The 6,351-nt window shown below is 42.8% G+C and overlaps 1 long non-coding RNA gene across 1 annotated transcript; it reads left to right on the forward strand.

Annotated features, from left to right (window-relative positions):
• The first annotated feature begins 3,780 nt into the window (after positions 1-3,780).
• On the forward strand, positions 3,781-6,010 carry LOC134965496 (uncharacterized). Its single transcript, XR_010188399.1, has 4 exons — positions 3,781-3,855; positions 5,033-5,098; positions 5,846-5,869; positions 5,981-6,010. It is a non-coding gene; the product is annotated as an uncharacterized LOC134965496 (long non-coding RNA).
• The last annotated feature ends 341 nt before the right edge of the window (positions 6,011-6,351 follow it).

The following is a 6,351-nucleotide window of genomic DNA, read 5'->3' on the forward strand; positions in this document are numbered from 1 at the left end:
TGCAGTGTAATGTGCAGTTTGTCGTATCACGCAGTGCATACACTATGCAGTGTCGTGCAGTGCATTGTGTGGTTTAATTGCAGTGTGTCGTGCAGTGTGCAGAAATTTGTGTTTCAGATAGTACAGTGTTCTAAGGGATGTTACTTTGGCAGAAATTATTCTAAGGGATGTTACAGTGGCCTAATGTGTTCTGACGTGCATTACTCTTGCATAATGTGTTATAAGGTTCATGACTGTGGCAGATCTCTACTTTGTGACGTAATGTGGATATACTACTGCACTACTGTGACGTACAGTACAGTAACGTGAATAAGGTGCTCTACTGTGTGACACAACGTGAATCAAGGACAGTACTGTGACGTGAATACGGTGCTCTACTGTGTGACACAACGTGAATCAAGGACAGTACTGTGACGTGAATAAACTGCACTACTGTGACATGACGTGAATAAGATGAATTCAGGTGAGTACTGCATCATCTGTCATGAAATCAATTTATACTGTAATGAACAGTACTGAGATGGTTAAGGGTGGGAGGGCTGCATGCTGATGTGTGTCATAATGTTTATAAGGGCAATGCTAATGTGTGTTACAATGTCTATAAAGGTAGTGTTCTGTCTAATACCCTGGACCTACTGTACTGTAGCGATACTGTAAGTGTACTGTATGTCACATTTAGAAATGTGCCCCTTAAGTTTTGAAGACAGTACAGTACACTATGCCCTCCTGAGTGATTAGGTGCAGGGTACTAGAATGAACAATTCCATTTATTGTGATGTCATAAAGATGCTGTCAATGTTGAATTTCATTGGCTGTACAGTATGCTGCCATTATACTGTATATATATTTTTACAGGGCTGGTAGCACGACGGCACAGGAGGCGGGACAGGCGCCGCCAAGCTGGTAAGTATTGTCAAATACAGTAGTGTACAGTACATAGTGATTTCTATAGTCCCAACCCCCTGTCCTGACCATCACAGATAACTCGCTGCAATCCGTTAATGTTAAGAATGTCTGTTTACAAAACTAAATGTAAATATTAAACACAAAGTATAAATAACATTGTAGATAGCTGAATACCCGTGCTTCGCTACGGGATGAGGATGGTAAATTCCAGTGATAGTTGTTTGTTAATTTACGTTTGTTGGCGATCTAGTATACAGTACTGTATACTTTAAGCATACTGTATCTTGCTTCTCTGATGCAGATTGTGTAGTGGCCGGACCCCTTTTTGGTCCTGGATACTGTACAGTACATGTTTCAAATTGACAGCTTCACTTACAGTACTGTTATTTTTTTTCCCACAGTACCACCACCACCACCACCACCACCACCACCACCACCACCACCACCTGCTGCGCTGCCAGGTATTGTGTAACGAGAATTCTGGTGCTACTGTCATCGTTACACTACTGTACATGTGTCCTGGATACTGTACAGTACATGTTTCCAATTGACAGCTTCACTTACAGTACTGTTATTTTTTTTCCCACAGTACCAACACCACCACCACCACCTGCTGCGCTGCCAGGTATTGTGTAACGAGAATTCTGGTGCTACTGTCATCGTTACACTACTGTACATGTGTCCTGGATACTGTACAGTACATGTTTCCAATTGACAGCTTCACTTACAGTACTGTTATTTTTTTTCCCACAGTACCAACACCACCACCACCACCACCTGCTGCGCTGCCAGGTATTGTGTAACGAGAATTCTGGTGCGACTGTCATCGTTACACTACTGTACATGTGTCCTGGATACTGTACAGTACATGTTTCCAATTGACAGCTTCACTTACAGTACTGTTATTTTTTTTCCCACAGTACCACCACCACCACCACCACCTGCTGCGCTGCCAGGTATTGTGTAACGAGAATTCTGGTGCGACTCATCGTTACACTACTGTACATGTGTCCTGGATACTGTACAGTACATGTTTCAAATTGACAGCTTCACTTACAGTACTGTTATTTTTTTTCCCACAGTACCACCACCACCACCACCACCTGCTGCGCTGCCAGGTATTGTGTAACGAGAATTCTGGTGCGACTCATCGTTACACTACTGTACATGTGTCCTGGATACTGTACAGTACATGTTTTAAATTGACAGCTTCACTTACAGTACTGTTATTTTTTTTCCCACAGTACCACCACCACCACCACCACCACCACCACCACCTGCTGCGCTGCCAGGTATTGTGTAACGAGAATTCTGGTGCGACTGTCATCATTACACTACTGTACATGTGTCCTGGATACTGTACAGTACATGTTTCCAATTGACAGCTTCACTTACAGTACTGTTATTTTTTTTCCCACAGTACCAACACCACCACCACCACCACCACCACCACCACCTGCTGCGCTGCCAGGTATTGTGTAACGAGAATTCTGGTGCGACTGTCATCGTTACACTACTGTACATGTGTCCTGGATACGGTACAGTACATGTTTCCAATTGACAGCTTCACTTACAGTACTGTTATTTTTTTTCCCACAGTACCAACACCACCACCACCTGCCCACCAGCACCAGACTGGCACGGAGGAGGCGCCGCCACCATCCGAGAGCTCCGGAAGTGGTAATAATTATTTTTGTTACAGACACACTAGTTTCCTACAGTATTACTGTAATTTTTGTATTTTACAATACTTGTTATCTTTTACACACAGACCGCCTCGTAATTGATACGGAGGCGGAGGAGGATGTCACTTACGTTGAGTCGGGGGAGAAAGAGGAGCCAGAGTATAGTAAGTACAGTAGGATTTTCTCAAGCCCATTCTTAAAAGTATTGACCAAGTCCACTTTTATTACTTTTCAGGCAGGAATTCCAAACATGTACTGTACAGTATTTCCCTCACTGTGAAGACCCCTTTTCGCCTCTGTGCGAAATCGCCTCTACTTCAACAAGAGTTACTGTGCACGTGTCCTCTGTGTCCATCTTGTCAAAAACAGTTCCTGTGTATTGTCCCCTGACTGTATACAGTATATTTGTAAAGGTTAATCATGTCCCCTCTTAATCTCCTCTTTTCCAATGTAAACATGCCTAGCCTGCCTTTCCTTGTATTCCATCTTCTCAATCCACTTCATCACTTTGGTCGCCCGCCTCTAAACCTTTTGTAGTTCCACGATATCCATTTTGTATTATGGTGCCCAAAATTGTGCATCCTACCCACCCTCCACTAGCCTAACCCTCCAATCATACTCTGAATCCACACTCTGCATTCTGAATGTCAGGATCCAGACAGCAGGTCTTTTAAATACAGTACTGTATGTCCCCTACCACTGGACAGTCATTCTGCTCCTACTGTATTATGAATATATCTCTGCCTCCTGTAGCACTGTACAATTTTGTAGTAACTGTACTCTACTGTATTTTGTTTATAATATTTTTTTATTTTCCACTCAGTAATTATTGACAGTGAGGAGGAAGAGGAGAAGAAGCCCTCTCCCCAACTTGGTAAGTAAACTGCAGTATTGTACTGTACTGTACATTGTGTTAAACCAATGGGTTGGGTTTGCGTGACCAGCAGTCAGGATTCTAGCGGTCAGGTGACCGACAGTGGCATCCTGATTGCAGCAATCCCAACAGGGTGAGGTACGGTATCCTAACCCTCCTCCACTACCCCCTGATTCTGGCCTCGACATTCTCGTCTCTGTGTGCGAAATCTACTCTCCTCCTCCAATTCCTGACTGAATTTTTGCTTTACTGTATTCAACACAGAATACAAAAGTATATTTCATGGAATTTTTGCTTTCACAGGCCCTACACTGTCACAGGCGGTGGCGGTGGCGGAGGAGGAGGAGGAGGACCAGGACTCTCTGTCCCTCACCACACTGCACCCATTAAGTAAGTCCAGTCCGGTACATCTTGCCTCTGTAGAGCCAGTTTGAGCAAGGAGAGATTGATTGCTTCTTTTTTTGGTGGGGGCCCAAACCAACCAGTCATTTCAGCCACAGTCGTGTGGCAGACCCTGTTTATATAACATAAGGGTGGGTGGGAGGGCCCAATCACAATTCCATCTTGCACCTCTTTTTTTATTTATTTATCTTTGCATCATGTGATGTTTGGGGAAAATTGTTATAAGTGCCATCCTGTCTGCCACTGCACTGCCACTCCTAAATGGGCCAGGTGTTTGTGCCGGCCACTTGGGTCGCTTAGCTTAGTCATCCAGTGACCTCGGTGCAAATTTTAGGACTACAAATAATATTGTGAGGTGTTCAGAATAGACTGGAAATGAGTGGAAATTATGGTCATTGAGGTTAATAACACTATACAGTAGGATCAAAAATACCCCCAAATTCTACGATTTAAGCTGTTTTTGAGAGGTTTTTGAAAAAAAACACCAGGATCCAAAACAAGTCCGAATCCAAAAGCAAAACACAAAACCCTAAAAATTTCCGGTGCACATCTCTAGTTTTAATAAAGTCCAGGAGGGAAACATTCTCCTAATGAAGACACTGCAAGCAATAGGACACGAGGATGTGCACGGAGACTGGAGGGGGGCGAGGTTCAGGGGGAATTTTAAGAAAAATTACTTCACAGAAAGTGCAGTGGACAAGTGGAATAGCCTCCCATCAGAGGTGATAGAGCCTAAAACAGTAGAGCTACAGTATTTAAACATGCATGGAAGAGACATACATAAGGATATCCTTACAAAGAAATAAGGATCAAATAAGGTTTGATGTAAAAAAAAGGTTAAAAAAAAGAGGCAGATTAGATGGGCAAAGTGGTTCTTACAGTATTTGTCATCAAATTCTATGTTTCTGTATGCAGACCCTCCAACATGACCCGCCGCACTGCTCTGTTTCTAGACTTCCCTCTTAATTTATGATTTCCATCACCTGTGTTGAACTAGTTAAATGATAAGAATGCTGTTTCTTCACAGGTGATGGCAATAATAAATTAAGAGGGAAGTCCAGAACCAGAGCATTTTGTACCTAGTGGGGCGGGTCATGTTGGAGGGTATGTGTATTTCCTGGAATGAACCTTTTTTTTTTTTTCACATTAATGTTTTTTTTCACAGGCCCTACACTGGAACAGGCCACGGAGGAGGAGGATGATGATGATGATGATGCGGCTGCATTTAGTGGTAAGAATTATTACTGACATTGATCTGATGCCATCAGAGTAGCACTTTTCATCAGATTTTTCTGGCAAATGCGTAGAAATCGGATGAAAATTGTTTTTGTTTGAACTGGTGATATTGCCCATACAGTAGCAACCGATCACATTCCACATTAACATTTACAGTATCTAGTTACACTTACAGACGATAATACAGTACAGTAGGTAATATTTGATTGGTTGCTACTGTATGGACAACATCCTGTTCTAAAAAAAACACCCATCTTACTCAATTTCTCTCTCTCTCTCTCTCTCTCTCACCCCTTGTCACTGTCTCTCCATTCATCTCTCTAGATACTGTCAGTGATGAATTTCCCATTAGGCACGAGAGGCACGTACTGTACCTAGTGGCGGCATCTGTTTGGGGGCCTCAGTTGGATGCTTACAGTATGCTAATACTGTCATCCCAAAAATTACCACTACAGTAACTGCTAAATATTTTAAGTGTACTGTACAATATGCACATACAGTACTGTACAGTATACATAATTCAAAGCAAAAAAGAGTTGCTACCTTATTCTAGTCATAATCACCGGCATACGGGCCACTCACAAATTTTCTGATGGTCTCTGTGGGGTCCCTTGGAATCACCATGCCTGTCACAAGCATACCTTTTTTTACCCACCTGACACTGGGCCTGGACACTAGTGTACTATTACTATACTTTTTACTGTATACTGTATCTTATAATATTCTTCTCTTTTACCCACAGACGACGAGCCAGAATACATTTTTGGTAAATATACTGTACAGTAGCAATAGTTGGTACTGTAATTACAGTATTTTTTTTCTCCAACATTATTTTAAGTCAAACTGATATGACTAACTGTATTTTATCTTTTTACAGTCCGTCGCCAACCAGTGGAGGAGACACCTGGTAATAAAATATAAATACATAATGCACTGTACTGTATTCTAACTTACTGTAACATGTATAACACTGAGCTGATCATCTTCACACCCTCTGACATAACCTTACAGTACATACTGTACTTTCTCTCTTTTTTCACCCTCTTCACTCCACAAATGCATGCTGCCTTTCCTGACTACTGGTATAATAGTGTGCAGAGCGTAGCGAGGCACCGTGCCCACCGCGTGGCGAGCGAAGCAAGCATGCAAGGGCCTGCGTTCCGCTCGCCGCCCCTGTCGGGATTGTGTGGTCGGGATTCCGTCGTCTGTATTTTGACCACCGGGATCCCGTCCAGCGGGATTACGTAC

This window comes from Pseudophryne corroboree, chromosome 10 (genome assembly GCF_028390025.1).
Source record: "Pseudophryne corroboree isolate aPseCor3 chromosome 10, aPseCor3.hap2, whole genome shotgun sequence".
Lineage (NCBI taxonomy): Eukaryota > Metazoa > Chordata > Amphibia > Anura > Myobatrachidae > Pseudophryne > Pseudophryne corroboree.